This window comes from Corvus cornix, chromosome 1 (assembly GCF_000738735.6).
Source record: "Corvus cornix cornix isolate S_Up_H32 chromosome 1, ASM73873v5, whole genome shotgun sequence".
Taxonomy (NCBI): Eukaryota; Metazoa; Chordata; class Aves; order Passeriformes; family Corvidae; genus Corvus; species Corvus cornix.
The window spans coordinates 110,124,226-110,143,872 of NC_046332.1; the positions used below are offsets into that span (position 1 = coordinate 110,124,226).

Below are 19,647 nucleotides of genomic sequence, written 5' to 3' on the forward strand. Positions count from 1 at the left end.
CAGGGGGAAAGACAGCTTTCTGGCTTGCAGAGGGCACGGTTTGTGTGCTTTATCTTCTTGAGAATCAGAAACCATGATGTGAGAGAAGACTGATGCCCCGTAGAACTGCTGGGGTGGGATAGGAGAAGAAAAAAGAGAGAAAAAAAAACCAAAAAGCATTTTTCTCCAGTCAGAGGTGTTGGAAATGGGAAGTAGTTCAATCTGATGGTGTGCCTGACAGTAGCTCCAAGGTAAGTAGGCTCAGCAGCCCAGGTCTGCAGCCACAGGGTCTGAGGTCTGGTCTGGAGGGGACTGTTGCCTACCAGGACACCTCTTACATTCCCTGGGTATTTTGTGGGAGTCTGTAGGTGTCAGACTGCTAGAAACTACTGCAGTGCACATCCAGTGAAATTCCTGGCCAGCATCAACCCATGGCACCTCCTGAGGCTTTGCAGGAGCATTTGGACCCTGGCAGTTTCCCACTCTGCCTCTCACAGGCTGACTGTACTTCTGTGGAAGTATTTATAAGTTACTGCTTGCTCAAAAGAACTGAAAGGACTTGGTCAGTGCTTATGTTGATTTTTTGGTACCTTCAGCCCTGTAGTTATTGATATTAAATAAAAGCAAACAAATGATTATCCAGAATTTTCTTCATCCTGGAGTGCAGTGTTACCCAAAGATCAGGGGAATGGGTCTTCCTCCCAAGCATAGGAACTGTTACACTGACCTCATGGGTTATTGCTACTCCTTTTGCCTTCATGCAGTCCTGGTGCTTGCAGGGCCAGGGATTGCCTTGTTCCTGCAGGCAAGGTGGAATTCAGCTCTGTAGGGAACCTGCCTGAGCCTTGTGCATTCGCTCTGCACTGCCAGTGCCAAGGCCTGCCAGAATCAATGCTGTGCCTCGGGGGACTATGGAAAACAGGTCTCCACTTGCTCCATGGAAGCATGAGGCAGCAGGAAGGTGTGAGACCCAGAAAATCCTGGCCTGCACCACAGCAGGCTCGAGCACTGAGCTGAGCATAGACTGGCACAGTCCACTGGTCTTTGTAATGGTGGGGTTTCCTCCCCACGCTTATCTGGATAACCTAGCTGTTCCCAGCTTCTTTGGACTATGCATTTTAAGCATTACAATATGAGAGGGAAATCAAAACCCAATCAAAATTATCTCTATGAGACCCATTCAATAAATAGTTATTGGCAATTAACACAGATTTTTTTTATAAAGAAGTAATTAGCCCTCCTGCCCTGAGCATTAATGAATGCTTTTCATTACACCCTAAGGGGTAGTCAACCTGATAATAATCCACTTCAACATGAATGTTGTTATAAAACAACGTTGTTTGACAACAGAGGCAGCAGGACAGTCACAAACAGGAGTCAAGCCTGCTCTAGTGAGCACTGGAGCTGGTTGCTTAAAAATGAAAGATCATTAATAATTTGCTTGGATTGATGCTATAGACTTGTATTCTTACTCATAAAGGAGATGAAGCAACGGATACAAAAAACAGGGTCTCATTTTTCCCTGGGTGCAAAGCTGAGAAAGCCAATGGAGATGCAGCAGTGCTGGCCACAACCTTGTATTGATGGTGCCTGTAGGGCCTGGCAGGGTGGAACAGGACTCCTCTGTGTGGTTGTCTGGAGGCAGTGATTTTATGGTCTGGAGGTGTTTGGCAGCCAAATGGCAGAGGGCTGTGTGTCTCTGCAGTCTCCACTGCTTAACCCTTTGGCACTACAGGGAATGAACACCAGGCTACAGCACCCCTTCCCCCACGCTCCTGTTTGATTGTTGGCATTTTCTAGTGAGGAGTGTGTTAGTGCAGATGCAAAAATCACATTGAGTTCTCAGTTCAGTGGCTCTCCTGCTCTGACAGCCCATCACAGCCACCTGGTTCTGCTCAGGGTGGTGAGCACAGCACGGGCAGGGCTCTCTCTCGGAGGAAAGCCCTCACAGACTAAACAGATGAACCAACAATTTCCCTTCCCCTGCCCTGGGAACATCCTTGCTGCTCCCCTCTGACCCCCCTGCAGCCCTTGCTCAGCCCGGGTCTGGTGGGAACCCCAGCTGCCACTGCTTCCTGCAGCCAGCCTACAGAGGCATCCCTGTTACATTTACAAACCTGAGGATTCAGGTGAACAGCTGGATCCTCCCCTCCAAGATGGGCTGTCAAATCAGGAAGAAGTGGTCCAGGATGATGCTGGGGAGCTTGGTCCCTAGGGCTTTACCCTGTGGAAAGACAGTCGGTAAGGGGAGGTCTAATTAAAGAGGCCAACAGCACATTTGCACGCTGCTGGAAAGATCTTCCTTGCCCACTCTTCCCCCTGCTATTTCACACGTTTTCTGGGGAGCCCATTCTCACTCCAGCCTCTCCTCCTTTGCAGTTATCCCTGTGCTCTCCTGGGAAGCGGGGACAGTCCACCCCGCAGTGCGGATGAGGACTGCTAGGAGATGGTGCCGCAGCCCCTGGGACAACGTGTGACACTGGAGTCAGGGGTGGCAGCCGGCTCTGGAGCCAACCCAGGCTTTAATAGGCAGCTTTGCCAAATGCCTCCGTGGTGGCCACGTCTCGGCTGCTGCTCCAGGCTGCGTGCAGAGAGAGGAACCCCTCGGGTGAGCAGGAATTGTGATGATTGCTCAGCCTGTACAGTGGGGCTGCCCGCAGGCCGTGGGGCGGGATCAGAGCACTGCGTCCCTGGATATGTCAAGGGAATTCAGTCCTGCCAAGGAGCTAAAGCTGCAGGTGTAAGGGTAGGAACAAACAAGGGCAGAAGACTCGACGATCCTTGCGGGTCCCTTCCAGCTCGGAATATTCCATGAAAAAAAAAGAAGGTTATTAGGCAGCGTGGAGGCTGTTGGGATCAGTGCAATGAGCACAGAGCTGCATTAGCCTTGCTTTAGGCAATCTCGATTTTGGCATTTCATAGATTATGGGTGCCTAATTTCACAGCTGTGAACTTCTTTGAGCACACATTTGTTCTGATGTAATTACTTCACTTCAAAAATAAAGTACATGCAGGAAAATATTTTTTTCATGTGGAACCATAACCATCCTCTGAGGACCCCTTAGCAGGGCTGCAATCCCGACATCAGCCCTCAGTGCCTGTCTCACCAGCTCTTCATGGCATGGGAAGTGGGAATGTTCAGCTCCTGGCCCAAAGGAAAAGCTGCCTAGGCTGCAGAGTCGTGGGGATTAAGGGAATGCTCCCACAGAGCATGGGGCTCCCTGGGGAGGCTGATTTCCATGCTGTGTCATGATTTTAGTATAAAGAGGAAAAAAAAGTCCCTCAGTTTAACATTCACTAGAGTTTTATTCTCTGTTATTGCTGGAAGGCTTGGCAGACCTCTAGGGAAAGTTTTACAAGGGGGAAAAACGAATTTTTTCCAATGCAGAAGTTTCCAGAATTTCAATAAGCCGTAATTAGCTTTGAAACATAAACTAGGAATCACTTAATTGCTACATTTACAATATCTGAGATCAAGGATTACCTTTTTTGGTAATATAATGACATTTTAAATTAATGTGTGTGTATGTGCAGTTTTCGCTTTTTAGAGAGTTGCCTCTTTTTTGGTTGTTTTTTCCTTTTTTCAACAAACAAAATAAATGAAGATGTGGATTGATCTTACTAGAGAACTAAGGAAGGCAAGGGCTAGGTCTCCTATGGATTCATACAGCACTGGACTCCATATTTTCCCTCACTCACTTTCCTGCAAGACCAGGAAGGGAAATTTTTGCAGGAATAGTTGAAGCTTGTAAAAGGGAATTATCATTTAATGCCATGACAGCAACAGTGCCAAGAAATACCAACTGCTTGTATCTGCAGCCAGGACAGGTCAGACTCTGAGACATAAAGGCAGCTACAAGCTCAAAACCAGGGGGAGTTACAGGGTGAGTGTGTTTTGCGTCAGTGGGAGCTGTGACCTGGTACACAGGTGCACTTACTGAAGTGGGAGATGCTCATTAACCCTCCCTATAAATGACCTGCCCCACAAAACTCCCATTAATACAGCACTTAAGGAGCCTATCTCACAGCAAATGTAAAGCTTGGATGGCTGTTACCTACAGGCTGCACTGGGCCAGGGTTCTCAACCCCTGGCAGCCTGCAAGGGAATCACTGTCCTGCAAAGGATGCTGCCACGGTCCTGGGGTCACACATCCAGCACCTCCTTTTCCTCCTGGTTCCCTGTCTGGATGGCTTTGCTGGGCTTTGGAAGGACAGCTGGGAACAGCAGCAGGTCAAGAGCAAAGGCTGACAGAAGAAGGACATGGACAGACTTGCTCTTTTATTTGCATTTTATCCTGCATTGAAGGTTGCACACAGCTGCCTGTCTGTCCTGGCTTCAGCTGAAGTAGAGTTAATTTTCCTAACAGTAGCTGGCACAAGTCTGTGCTCCAGATTTAGGATGAAAATAATATGGATAACACACTGGTGTTTTTAGTTTTTCCTAAGTAGTGCTTACACTAAGTCAAGGACTTTGTATTGTGTACGCCTTGTTTTTCTTGGGATTTCTCTCTCTGCCTTCTCTTTTATTTACAATTATTACTAATAGTAGTATCATTTTTGTTGTTGTTGTTATATTTTACTTTGTTTTGATTATTAATCCATCTTGACCCACAGTTAAATTTTACTTTTCTTTTCCCTGATTCTCCTCTCCATCCCCCTGGGGTGGGTGGGGAGTGAGTGAATGGTTGTTTGGTACTTAATTGCCAGCTGGGTAAAACCATTACACTATCCCAGGAGGGTTTCAAATGCTGGACACTCTGCACAGTTACAACAGTCAGGAGGTAAATTTTACCTGGGTGACAAATGAGCTGTTGTGTTTGTCATTGACTTACTTCCAAACTGGAAAATCTATGGCTGTGACGGCTCCTCAGGCTCCCTCATTCTCTCTTACCTATCAGTGTCTGGTATTTAAGAATAATTGGACTCTCTTTTTTTATAAGTAGGATACATTTTTCAAGGCCATGCTAGTCCTCTGCTGGTGGTCAAACAAGCCATGCTGAGTGCACAGGTGCCCAAAAACTCACAGCAAACTCTGTCATCTCTCTGGGGGAAAAAAAAGGCTGCTTTTAAGACATGGATTGCAACAAGGCATTACATGGAGTGGGGCTCTGAGCAACCTCACCTAGTTGAAGATGTTCCTGCTCATTGCAGGGGGATTGAACTAGATGTCCCTTCCAACCCAAACCACTCTGTGACTCTGTGGTTCTATAATTCCATGACTCCTGCTGCCTGAAGAAGGGTATATTTAGGAGGTGCAACAGGAGGCCTTTCCACCCCTAGAGCCTCATTTATCTTGTGATGGGGCTGCATCCCTCCAAAGGGCAGCAGGTGCAGGTGCAATACCCACGCTTTGCTCCAGCCTGTGATGCTCACTGTGGCACCAGCATGCCAGGGAGCAGCTGATAAATGGCCAGGGAGGGCTCATATCCCCCTCTTACACGAGTTTTGATCCCTTCCTTGGCTGGTGGTGAGCACAGTTTCACCTGGTGGTGTTATGGGGTCCCAGCACAAAAGAGACACTGAAAATTCGTCCCTTCTGCGGCACATCCACCAAAATGTCATGGGTGCAAATAGGGACTGGCCTGGCTTTTCTGCCATGCTGCAGTCAGTCCAATCCACCTGTCTAAACCTGAGTCAGGCTGTGGAGGACACATCCCAGAGGCCCAGCTGCCAGGGTCCCAGTTCTAGAAGTCCCTCCCAGTCCCATGTTGGTACTGACATTGCAGTTTTCAAGACTGCATCCCAAGACCAAGCTTTTTCTAATTTCTCCGCCAATGAATGTTTTCAACGTTTTGATTCCTTGAGAAAGGTGTGTGTCTGTGCCACCTGGGGAAGGTACTAGTGAGGGTGCACAGCTCTGCAGCTAAGGCATGGCCTCAAGACAGCTCAACTACCCATGGCTGATTGATTTAAATAATAAACTGAATGTATTAGTGGCAGACTAATGAACTGGCCTGTACCATCTTGAAAGTGGAAGATGGGCATGATACACCAGCCCTTCATGTCAACCATATCTTCTTCATTTTATGCAGGTTATTGAGCAGAAGATCCCATGGAAAACCCTGGACACACGTTCCAATTTATCAATGTTCATTAATTTTACCAATTACCCTTCAGAGTAAAAATACAATCAGATAAACCATGCTTAGGTGAACTTCATATACTGAGTATTTTCTATAATGTAAGCATGTGGTGGCACTCACATCTGTGTATGTGTGCAAAAGACGGCTATTATGCCATTTATCATCATCATCATTATCATCATTGTATAATATACCTGTATAACTTATACTCTGATTGAAATTGAATACATTTTTTGCCTTATGGGAAGGAAGAGAATGTGGCAAGGAAAGGACAAGTTAAAAGTGTCTGGGTGCTTTTAAAGCTTATCTCTGAGACACAGCTTTCTAGGGCAGCAGAGATTTGATAGGTCACCACAGTGGTCCCAAGCACAGCTGTACCAGACACTTTGTTTGAAGTATTCCCAGTCAAAACAGTTCTCTGCTTATTCTGGACCATAAACAAGGTCAGTGCTGAGTTTCACAAGCTCAGGGTTGTTGCATCCTTGGATGTCACGGTGGAGCCACGAGGCAGAGCCCTCAGTGCAATATAACATTGCACCTCCTGCACACCCACGCAGGAGATCAAGAGGTCGCATTTCAGCTCTGCAAGCTCTGACAGTGTCCCTTTCAGCACTATTGCAACGACACCTGTTACACCACCTCTCCTCACTCCCACTTAATGTATTGTGGCACTCACAGTGGTGTTGCAACGACAGCTGACAGATTCCCTGCCTTTGCAGACCCACTCCTGTCGGGTTGCAGGTGCTTGCTAATCAGATAATGCCATTGTTTTGGTGGCACTCATGTTTGTCTCTGCTAAATGACAAGCAGGAGCCTGTATTCTGCTTTCTGGCGCTTCCCTTTCAAGCTTCACAGTCGTACTTGCCATTTCACCTTCTGTGTGAATCAAAGTTGCTCTCGCAGCTTTGTGAGACGGTGGCAGCTCAATCCGGGGGATGGATGCGCGGTGGCATCCCCGGCAGCACCTGGAACCTGGCAGCCCTCATTGACCTTTCACAGAGGCAGCTCGGAAATCGATGGCAAATAAAGGGCAGTCGCCTGAAACTGGTCCCAGTTTGGTTTCTGCTGATTGATCTGGCAGCTCCACCAGGGGAAAACAAGTTATGCTGGATATCAATTATTTGTGGATCCACTCCCTTCAACTCAGGAGTGCTTTTAGTCAGAGTCCAGGGAGATGAATGAAGGAAGAGAGGACCCCTGTCTCTCCAGCAGTGGCTGTTCTGTAAACCAGCTCTTACTAATGAGTCCAGGTGTAAATGAGGTACTGCTGAAATGCACAATTAGACACGCTGATCATCAGGGGAACTTGATACTAAGATTTCTGCGCCAAACCCACAAGGTTTAAAAAGAAGATTTCTCATTATCAGGTACAAAGTTGAGGATTTAGATATTCTTCTGTTAAACAAGTTTGTTCACCAGCGCCTGAAGCCCAGAACAGCTCCAGCCTCTCCCAGGCAGGAGACCATGTAGCCAGGGCTTGCTCAGGGCTCTTGTAGCAGGGCCTGAACTTTCATTCAGCTCAGGTGCCTGGGAGAAGACTTTCTAACCAAGAAAAGGTGCAATTAATAGACTGCCCTCGTGTATGAGATCAGAGCAACGAATATTAAAACTTAATAATACAATTGCCCACCTTGGCACAGATAAAGGACGTCTCATTTAGTGCAAGTTGGAAGAGCCCCTGTAGGGCAAGGCTCAGTCTCTGCCCAGAGCAGAAGATCCCTAGGTTATCTCCAGGGAAGTGTTAAGCCCAGCAGCAATTCTGAGCCCCTGTATTTCCTAGAGGGTCACTGTGTGGCACCGAGTTTCCAGCTGACTTTGGCAGTGCTTTGGACACGGAGCTGGGAAGCAGCTCCAAAATACACCCAGACTAGAGCACAGTGGGGTTGGAGGGCTGTGTGCTGTATGAGTTTACTTTGTTTACTTTAGAAATCTTACTACAGATCAGCCACCAAGCTTAAAAGATTAAATATAGGGAACATGGAAGCATGCCATGAAAAATAAATCAGATAAAGGCCTGCCTCTTGGTAGGAAAACGGGAAAGAGCACAGTTGGTGTCACTTTTTGTTGGTTTTAGTGGTGGGAGTTGAGAGCTGAGAGTGAGGGTAAGAAGGGAAAAACATTCCTTCAGAAATTATACATTTTACATAAACGATCTACCAAAGATCAATGTTCTGCATAAGAAGTCAGAGTTTAAAAAAAATCCTACATATTTAAAACAGACTTAAAAGAAATAATTAGCCTTGTTAGCCTGGCATATTAAAGAAAGTCCATAACTTCAAACTGATCAGCTCTTGACACATCTTCATTTAGCATCCTACAGGCGTGCAGAATGTCTCCTGTTGGGCTATAGAAAATAAAGATACATGGCAGCCTCTGCGTGGGTGCAGAGATCACACTGGGCAAAGCAGAAATGAATAAACACATCTGTAACGTGGTGTCCAGAAAGCCTCAAAAAGCATGTGGCTGGAAATGCCAGAGTAAAGCAGACAGAGAAAAAGTGCACAAAAAATCCAGGGGAAAGGGGGAATCCTTTCCTGCAAGGAGTGATAACAAGACAGATTGGATGAATACTTTAAAGAGCTTCCAACCAGGAAGAATCACAAAAAGTTCAAAGCGGGAAAAACTGGGAGGTGAAGGTTAAATGTGAAGGGTCTTAACAGGAAAGATAAGAGCAACTTCAAGTGCAGTGAGAAGACAATCTGTCAAATTTTAAGGCTCTCACTTGTGAAAACATCTAGCGACAGTCATAGCTAACCATGGCCAGGCAAGCAAGCACGGGACCACAACATTCAGGAAATTTAGTAAGAAGATTAAAACTTGCCATGCCAAACTTTCCAATGAGTGACAGCTGTAGATTGGGTACCTGTCATTTAATCAACTAAAGCCAATGAACTTGACAAAGAAAAGCTGTAGGTCGTGAGATTGCATGTACCTGAGCTGTTAGGCCGGAGACCAACAGGGTGCACATCACCCAAAGCTACGACAATAGAAAGCAAAAATCCTTCCCAGAAGCAAGGGGCCAACTCCATCCATAGAAATTCACAGGGCTGTTCACCAGAAACACAAGGGTATGTCATGGAAAAGACGAGCCCTGTTCTTGTCACCACCTGCAATGTTTCACAAACCTGAAATTAAGGGATCAAAAGAAGCATTGCAGACAAAGAGTGTCAATAGCACAGCTTGTAACATACAAAATAAGAGAAAGCTCTGTAATAGTGTGCTGGTTTGGGCTGGGGTAGAGTTAAATTTCTTCACAGTAGCTGGTATGGGGCTGTGTTTTGGATTTGCTGAAAACAGTGTTGATAATACAGAGGTGTTTTTGTCATTGCTGAGCAGCATTTGCACAGCATCAAGGCCTTTTCTGCTTCTCCTACTGACATGCTGGCAAGGGGGCTGCAGGTGCAAGTGACACTGGGAGGAGACACAGCAGGGACAGCTGACCTCAAGTGACCAGAGGGATATCCTATACCATATGGCATCACGATCAGCATACAGAGCTGGGGAAGAAGGAAGGGGGAATGTTTGGAGTGCAGTTGTTTGTCTCCCCAAGTCACCATTTTACACATGATGGAGCCCTGCTGTCCTGGGGACGGCTGAACACCTGCCCAACCATGGGAAGTGGTGCATGAATACCTTGGTTTGCTTTGCTGGCACACAAGGCTTTTGCTATTAAACTCTCTGTATCTAAATCCATGCATTTTCTAACTTTTACTCGTCTGATTCTCTCCCCCATCCCACTGGTGGGGGAGTGAGTGAGCTGCCTGGGGCTCAGCTGTCAGTTTGGATTAAACCAGAAGGAACCGCAGAGGAGACAATGAGTGGTGTTGTATTTCCCACTGATTCATTTATTAAATGCCTTTCACATTGTTCCCCCCACCATGTTCCCCTGCCCCCAGCCCTGGCCACTCCCTCGGGCTCTCCCTGTTGGTTCCTGTACCCCAACTCCGCCCAGGGACCGCCCCTGAGCCCCTGACAAAATCCCCCTGTGCCCGGATCACGAGGTCTCTCTGCCTCTGGGGATCGCTGGGACAAGATGTGATTAAAGATCCTCTTAAACCCTTATGGAGAGACCCTTCTCGCGTCCTTTGCCATCACTGTGTTGTAAAGCTGGTAGCTACTGGAGCAAAACCGCAGAGCTGTCCGGAATGGACTACGGGAGGGCAAAAATGGTCGCACTGCCCTAAGCAGCTCCGCTGAGCTCTCAGGGAAAGCTGCAGCTTGCTAAACTAAACCTAGCACTACAACAAGAAGGGGCACAGGAGAGGTACCAGGTCTTGTTTTGACCCTTTGGCAAGATCACAAACAGCAGGAAGAAACTCAATTCTTCCATCAATCAGTTTTTTGTCAGGATTTTATCAGCCACTGATGGACCAAGGGACACTGTAAATGAGACCTCTGGCTGGGTGTGAAGGTGAAGACACCAGCCTTGGAGAGCTCACAGCCCTCCTGCAAAGGGACAGGGACCCTTAGAAATTCCTATAGCTCGATGAAGTCCTGCTGGAGGCTCCAGCATGCACAACAGGCACAACAGCTGAGGCTGTCTTGAAATAACCTTCCGGAGTGCTCTGAGAGCCAGAAACACTTCACTGCATTATTGTCGGCACAAGGGAGTCTTCAGGAATGAAAGCGCCCATTGATGATGTGCCATGCCTGGGCAGGCAGTGATCAGAATCCCAAATCAAGGAAGACATTGAGGCAGCCAAGAAGATGCAACCCAAACCTCAGCAGAGCCAGATGTCAATCGCAGACAATTTAATTATGTCTGGAGAAGCCAACCACAAAGGTAGTAAATCCGGCTGATTATAAGCAACAGTGAACAAGCTGACAATGAAAGGGATAAACAGGGAAATTTAAAAATTGCAAAGGAGGTTGAAGTAGGTCAGTATGTTCACACCCAGCCATGCAACTCAAACCACTTGCTAAAGAAAGTGCATTGCTCAGATACAGAGTAATTATCACAGCTAGAGCAGTGGACATGGTCCCTTCCAAACTTACCCATTGTGTGATTCTGAGAGCAAGGACCTGAAGCATTTACAAGCATCATCAGTATTCCTCCTCCTTCACCCTCCTACCACTGCAATCGGGCTCATGCTACAGGGCAAAATGTGGATGTAAATAAATAATAGGATTTTGCCAAGCTGTTTCAATGACTACAAAATGTTCCATGGTCTGTAGTTCCCACCTTCACAAGCGTCTATTTCATTAGGATGGCCATATTTTCACTCTTAAACTATAATCCATCAAACAATGTGACATCTGTTGATGTGCAGCACAGACTTAACATGCTTGGTGAAGCTGAGAGGATGATCAAGTGTCTCTGCCTTTGGAAAGCTGCTAATCTGAAAAAAATGGAAAGAGAACAAGATGTCCACAGGGAGAACTAAAGAGAGGAGAGGTGGTGTGTTACCCGAGAAATAGAGGCTTGAGTATCTGTAGCCTGTAGTGAGCTTTACAGCAAGGCTGGGAACCAGTTTGGACAGATGTGCCAGGCCATGTAGGTCAGTGTACATTCTTTTGATGGCCATCCCCTCACTCTATGGCATCCTAGTATAAATTGCACCTAAACCACTACATTACAGAAAAAGACAGGGAGTAGCACCCTGGCAGGCACCCGTGAGTGCCTTTGTTAGCAGGTTGGAAGTCTGGATGAAAAATCATGTCCATTCAAAAGAGCAGCCAGCATTCCACCTGGTAATTGTCAGCATGTTCAGCTTGATGAGATACTAATGATTTGGAGAAAGCAGAAGCTTCCCATGTGAGCACGATAAGGCCTAATGTGCTGTATGCCCAGCAAAAAGGGGAGAGAGGGGAAAGAAATGCAGAGGAAATACTGTAACAGCAACAAGCCCTCAAAGTACAGGACGGTGTAACTGATCCCCCCTCACGAACATTCAGTCATTTAGGGAATATGCATGAAAAGTGTGGGCACAGTATTTCCCACGATGCTGAAAAGGAAGGAGTGGAAGAGGGAGTGTGGGAAAGCACTTAGCAGTGACTCTGCTCGCTGACACTGAAACGGAGAGAAAATAGCCTGGAAGTTCCGGGGTGGACAGGGAGAAGGACCTCTGTGTCTGCCCTGAAAGGAAGTCAAGTGGGGGCTCTTCACCTCGAGGCAGCTGACTGAGGGGCTCAGATCAGGGCTGTGAAATCCCTCCTGATGCGGCTCCTCGTGGCATCCCAAGTGTTCCGCACAGCTCATGCCCAAATACCCCAGCAATGCTCCTAAGAAATAATTCGTATTGGAGGCATAGGAGATCTGTGGAGTTACACAAACAGTTTACAGACTTTTCATGTCAGGCTGTGACCACACGTTACCCACAGCTTTTTTTAAGTCCAATCTGCTGGGATTTTGTCACAGCCGGAGTATCACTGTCCTTTCCAACTACCAAAATCTGACTTCTGAAAAGGCCTCCATCTGTCTCCCATCTTACTTTAATTTACTAAGTTGTGCCATATCCCCATCTGGCTATTGGCTGGAATTTTGTTTTGTTTTGTCCCCTTGAGTTATTTAAGGAGACACAGATCTGGCTGAGTACATTAGATCATTATATGTCTCTTAAACTAGTTGTTGGATTTATTTGAATAGGGTTTAGCAAGATTAAGAATGTTTTCTTTAAATTACTATAGTAGCCTACAATTTTCAAATGGTCATTTTGTCCATTATATTGATTTCTATTTAAAGGACTTTGATGTTTTTTACTGCAGTACAAAGAAGGCAGTTAAGCAATGCTCCTGTGGAAACCAACAGTTTTAGAATTTTGTTCAAGACTGAAATAACAGATGCACAAATCCCATTAAAACTCGATGGAAACTGACCTCACATGTCTGTAAGTTGCTTGAAAAGATCATTTATAGAACTTCCAGAAGTAGCTTTACACACAGTTGGTGTTTCCTACCAAACATGCTTCATACAACTTCACATATTGTCATTTTGGGGGGAAATAATGAAAGCGCATTCCTGACACAGCATTACTGACATGGAAAAGTGGCTCAGCCCTTCTGAAAGGTGCTTCAGTCCTTTCCTTATCTGTCTTTGTCTCTCTGAAGTGTTGCACCTCCGTTTAGCTACCTGTGCTGATTGCATCAACAAGATACAGAAGGAAGCCTCAGTGCAGTTTTATCCTTCTATCTCAATGCCACCTCCAGCCACATCCATTATTTCATCCAAAAAAACCTGAAACTGAGCTTCTGTAGCTCTAAGGAGCTTTTAAGGAGACATCCAAGATTCCTCTATCAGAGGGAAGCATTTGGATGGAGGGCTGGTTACTCAGGATCCCATCCCACTGATCCATCAGCTCCATGCCCAGACCATCACAGCTGGTGCAACACCAGCAGCTGCTGCAGGCTGTACTTGAGGTCGCTCCAGCATCTCCCGGCTGTCCTTGTGTCTCACTCAGGCAGATGGACATGCCTTATGCCACTAACTTGCTTTCATATGAACCCAAGGAAAGCTAAAGGTGTGGCACTCCTTTCTCCCTCTAAAGGTCAAGGTGTTGACCCTTCTACAAGCCCACTACCCTTTGCTGTTTATGCCCATCTTCCAGGCTTTGGCCGTGCTTGGCATCGACCCTCTGGCACAGTTTGGGTCAGTGACCAAGCACTGGCTGCATGCAGCCCCCTTCTACCCTCACTGGCACACAGGGAAGGCCTAAGATGAGCTGTCAGAAAAGAATGCTTAATTATTTGCTGCCTGTGTCCTGCACCAAGTTCTGCACAAAAACCATGGGATTTTATTCTCCTTTCTGGAGAGAAAAAGATGGGGGGAAATGAAGTACTTAGAAACCCTTTCTTTCCCAATCAAGCTTTGCCTGTCCAAATTATTTAGTCATTCACTGTGTACACTCACTGGGATAAAAGTAACAACAATAATTACAATAATAATAACACCTTAATGAAATACTGGAAAGAGAAAATAATTAATAAGTGTTATAGTACCCTTTCTGCATGTTTTCTAAATGGCAGAATCATTGTCTTTGTGCTGATGGCAGGTGAGTTCAGCCTCCCCTCAAACATGTAACTACCATCAATTTTAGAATCTGTAAAGTGTAAAGTATTCAGTAATTTTTCCTCTCTGTCTCTTTGTATGCATATCCTAATACATGCAGAGACTCCACAGCTCACATTTTTGTAAGAATACAAGCAAATATCCTGCCCCAAAAGTTAAACTGAACCACAGCTCAGCAGCAATCCTTTCAAAGGCTTTTCAATGGCCTGTTCTCTGCCTTTGAACACATCTTTGGCATTCAAGTCCTCAGAAGAGAGGCATATACTAGTTTGGATCTGAGGCATTATCTGGTGTGTGCTCTGGATGTTTTAGGATCTGTGCGATCGCACATCACTGCACATCTCACAAAATCAACATCGCTGTGCTTCTGTACTCACAGAACAACTCTGATCCAAATTCAGCTCCTTGTATTGACAGGAGATTGGCTTTGGGGTGTCTCACCTAAAATGATGCTCACAGTTTGTCCAGTCTAGCCAAAAAAAACAGGGAATAAGACATGTACTGTTTAAGTCCTGTCTTCCTTGCTTTAATATGAAAGAAACCCTGACATTTTATGACCGAGCAGGAATCTATCTGAATGTCTTTGTCTAAAATTTCCTCTCCCTCCACTGACGTGCAGTGTGTTGCAATCCATGTGATTGTCTTCATCCTATCCAAGAAGGGACTGGGCTATAGCAACACTGCAAAAAATGTAATGAATTTTGAGAGAATTATTCTGAAAGTGGAGAAAAGAAGTTGAAAACCACTTCGAGATGTAAGCTATTACATAAAAGCTCAGTTGTTATTTTTATTACTTTATTAGTCATTATTGCTGATAATGATGGAAATGCTTGCCAGGGTTAGAGAAGGTCATCCTTTTCTAAGTCATCCTTTCTGCTGCAATACAATCTCTTTTTGAAGGCTGAAGTGTTTATCCCTCCAACTCTGCGTTGTATAACTTGAGTTTGCTAAGGAAAAAAGACTAATTCAAGCTATTTGTTGATTTTGAGTCCAGGTAACCTCAACAGTTTTTAAACTTACCACCCAGTTTAACCAAATGTGACAGAGGGCCAAAGATGCCCAAGACAAACATTTCCTGTGGGTTGCATGAAAGCAGAAAGGTGGATGGAAAAGACCTTATTAATATTTCCAGCTGAGGGAAAGGGCACAGTGTAGGCATAACTGCTATTACACAGTACAAGTTCCTCTTAGGTGCTCAGCCTTAAGCCATGAATCTGTAGAAAACCAGGTCTGGCTGGATCTTGTCTTCAAGCACTTCTTTGTTATTCTCTCTTGATAGCAAACCAGAAAACCTCATAAGTAAAGATTTGAATTGTAGATGACAATATAGCCTGTGCTAGCATGTGAAATGAAACTTTGCTATTATTCATAGCTCACCAAGCCTACAGGGTGTGGCACGGCTTTACCCGAAAGCTGCCAGGTATTCTTTGTGGTGGCACATCTGCTGCCCTGTTTTCCTGCGCAGTGGGAGAGGCACTTGGAAAACAGCTCATTAGTTTATTATTGTTATCTTCACTCTTTCTGACTGTCTCACTCTCCAGCTTAACTCAGTCTCCTTTTGCTTTGCCTCGTCATCATCTACTTTTTAAGCTGCTTGGCACACAGTTTATGCGCTTTTCCTTTACCCAAGCAATGCCAGCTCCTCCCTGTGACAAGTTCTTGGGCCTGTAAAGATGCCTGTGTGAATCCAACTGCTGAAGGAAGTTTTACATAACAAAACCAGAAATAATTTCTAAGACTCCTCTGGAAACTGGTTGCCAACAAAAAGATTGTTTTTTTCTTCTTTAAGGAAACGGTATTCAAAGTCCAAACCTGTCCCCGTTAACTTCAGTTCATGAAGCATGAGACCTTTTAGTTCTACATGCTGGGAACTGATTGTGAGGCAGCCAGACTCACTTACCTACGCCCTCTCTATTTCAGAGGTGACTAGAATTTGTTGGAATTAAACCTAAAACGAAAAGGTTCAGCAAATATTAATTTGTACTTTATGGGAAATTAGGTTGGATTTGCATCTCAGGCATTTTTTCATATCTAGTTATAGTCTTAAAAATGTCAAAGCCTGGAAGTTTGTGGACACAGCACTCTCTAAATGAACAGGGGGGAATTATTTCAGAGAGTAAATCAGAAATTCATACACATGAGTAAGCCCCGTGTGTCTGGACCAAAAGGCTTAGTACAGTGTTCCCATGCTTTCAGTCAACCAGCTATAATTCCTGTGACTCCAGGGCCCCCCAATAAACTGCCTGCACATCCTTTAGGGATGGCCTATGTTCACTGAAGTTTTTGACCCGATAATTTAGAAGAGTAAGTTAATGTGAGAAAATGGTGACCTACTCATGGAAAATTTTCAGGTGAGAGGGAGGGTCTACAAAACTGATGGGATCCATTGTCAATGTCACTGAAAGGGATTCACCCATCTCTGCTCCCAAGCCTTCTCTTGTAAATCATGTCACTCACAACTCAAAGAAGCCTCATTTGCCAAACAAGTTGAGTGGCGGCAGCAGTGCTGTGGCGGCTTTGGTTCCTTTGGTTCCTTTACAGTTTCAACCCTAAACCAGGAATGACACCAAATATCCACTCTTAGGTGGCTGCAAATCAATGAGGGAAGGGTTTCCCAGCGAGCCCCAGGCAGCTCGTGTGGCCACCAGTGATGTATTCCCTTCCCACTGCTATCGACCGCACGAAACACCCACCGCTTCTTCGAGATGCGGTTGTGCAGCCATTGCGGCACATGAAATATTGATGAGAATTAATGTTAAAAAAACCCCAAAAACAACCCAAACTGAAGATCCTGTAATTCCAGCTGGGCGATAAAGCTGAGTTTCCGTGCGATGCTGGCCACGGGCTCTTGCAATCCGGACGCGCGGCACTAGATGGCAAAGCAGCGCCAGGTTTGGCAGCGCAGCCCGGGCTGCGCCTCCCGCCTTCCCCAGCCCCGGCCCCGGCAGCGGGGGCCGCGGGTCCGGTCCCCATGGGCACCTCGCGGAGGAGGGGCTGCGCATCCCTGCCCTGCCCTTCCGCATGCCCTGCCTCCCTCCTTCAAACCACGGTGAACCGCAGAGATCGCGCCCTAGAGATGGGATGCAGCTCATCAACACCGTAGGTGAGGGGACTGTAAGGATGCAGACGTGGCTGGTTTTCTTATTGCTTTTGCTGGCATTAGTGGTTTGCGCTGCAGTCGCCCTCAGGAGCTCGGGATCCCGTGCAAGACAAGCAGTCCTCGCTCCAACAGAGATTACACAGCAGCTGAGTGGCAAAACTTGTCTCGTCTCCTTATTGAACAAAAAGAGATTTACATTTAATAGTCCCAAGTGGAACCACCTCTCCTTTCACTCTCGTCAGTCTATGCTTTGGGTGTTTTACTGTGTGAGGGAAGCTACCACCTATGCACTTAAGGTGTGAAGTATTTTTATTAGTAGTCTGTTCTCCCTTTTCCCTTGTGTGCAGATAATACCTGTTTATGCTAAAAGGAGTTAGAGAGGGAAAGGTGGAATCTTCAGGATCCAGTTTTGCATCAAATAACCAAAATCTTTTAGGTCTAAGTGAAAAAAATCTCTGGGCAGGCCAGTAAGTCCCTCTTTATTTTTTGTAAGGGAGTGTCATGGTTTAACCACTCTTTTAACAGGGAGTTAAGGTTATGGTCATGTCAATAAACTCATCCTCACAACTGCAACACTACAAATTATACCATTTTAAGGGTAACCTCTGTTGTCCCACCATATCTAACTGCTGGACTCCAAGGATCAGCTTAAGTTGGAGATTGCAACCTTTACAGAGTCACCAGAAAGGGATCTCCAAACTTCTCTGCCCTTTCAATGCCTGTGAACACAGGATTGATGGCAGGAGTGCTCCTCCTGTCCCCTACAGCTGCACGAGAGTGTATAAGGCTCTGGATGCTAATGGTCATGATGTCACCCTGTTGGAGGTGTCTTATGCATGGTCCCCTTCTCGGGAGCAGCTGAGCCCATGTTGCTGAAACATGATGTTCAAAACATCTTTCCTTCAGAAAGTTTTGCAGAAGCTTTGAGCTGTGTCCCCCCCTTTAATTTTTTTTTCCATCCTTGCAACATTCAGTCCTTCCTCCTCTCCCTTGCCTTCTATGAGTTGCTGGTGACAGTCCCAAAATGAGCTAGGAATCTTAGAAAACCCAAGTCCCAGACTTTGCACTTGGGGATAAAAGGGCAGCAATGAGCCTAAGTGGGCAGTGCACACACACTGACAAGAAGGGCATTTGCTCCTCAGGGTGGAAAGAGGTACCTGCCAAATCTAGATTATTTCTACCTTCAGGGCAGGACAAGACTAACATGAAAAAAATCCTGCTTTCTGCTGGTGTGGGCTTTTAGTAGGATGTATCATGCTCGTCCTTGGCTATTCAAATAACACTGTTTCGCTCTGTATAAACCAACTTAAAATATGAATGAAAAAAATGCTATGGATCGTGAAGCGAGTGGGAATGGATAATCAATTTTTACCACTAATATTGTGGGTATGACCAATAATTCTGAATGAGTTATGGAAGCCTTTGCTCTGAGCAGATGTATCTCCTTTCAAAGCAGTCTTTTTTTAGCACAGCCTTAATAACAAAACGTGTTGATTTAAACATACTAAAACTAAACAAACGTGTTTTCATTGTCCATCATATTTCTTCTTAAAATGTAGGAATATGAAATTCTCAGAGGTGGGCTGGCTGTGGGAGGCACAACAACAATGGATTACAAAAGCTTTCAGCTTTACAAACATGGGTTCAAATCAAGCTTAAGTAAGTGACAGGCAAAATGGGGCTATTGATTTCCTTCTAGTCCCATTTGGCTACAGCAAAAACTGGGCACAACAATGTCTTAACACTTAAAGGGGTGGCATCAGCCAAAAGATAAAGCTTCTGCAGGAGAACATTTGTGGTGTTATTTATAGCAGTTGAGATTACTGGACCACTTGAGATTACTAGAGCTGAAAGACATCAGAGAGTAAATTCACACCCCCCCATTTTGGGAGCTGTGCTTGCTTTCTAAGTTTGGCTGTGCTTTCCGCCAGAGCTGTGCCCCAAATCTCCTTTCCAGTTACATGGTAGAGCAGACATGATCCATGTGTGCAGGTCAGGCAGGGAAACACGTTTTCCTTGCAACACGCCTGTCCAAGAGAGAGATTCATACCAAGTCAAAAATCCTCTCCTAGCCAGGAACCAACCTGCCAGGCAAGTGATAAGGTCTGCTGATTTTTCTTTCTGCCCATGCACTCCTCCTACAAGAAAGCCCCAACAGGTCCTTGAAGCAAATTTGGTGGCCAAGGCTGTGTCTCCTTGCAGGTGACAACACATAAAGAGCCAGGCCTTGCCTTGACTGAGAGGTGCCACAAGTAGATCTGTAACTGGGGTGGACTAACAGCTCCATCATGAGCTTGCAAGGTCAGACCTTAGGGATACTACTTCAAAAGCTCCCAGCAGACACCATCAGGACTTGGTTTTTAAACACCTTGATGCTCTTGGGTGTGTAAGTCGGGTCCAAGGGGCTCAGGAATGAGCACAGGAAGCTCTGTGTAAAGCCTGGCCTGCACTCTGACTCATTAACACCCGAATGTCTGGCC

At 45.8% G+C, this 19,647-nt stretch overlaps 1 long non-coding RNA gene across 1 annotated transcript in view; it reads right to left on the reverse strand.

Annotated features, from left to right (window-relative positions):
- LOC120410031 overlaps positions 1-19,647 on the reverse strand; it is a 32,593-nt gene that overhangs the window by 4,128 nt on the left and 8,818 nt on the right. Inside the window, exon 2 of the long non-coding RNA XR_005601954.1 lies at positions 2,097-2,203. This is a non-coding gene — a long non-coding RNA (uncharacterized LOC120410031). The remainder of the gene's footprint in view (positions 1-2,096; positions 2,204-19,647) is intronic.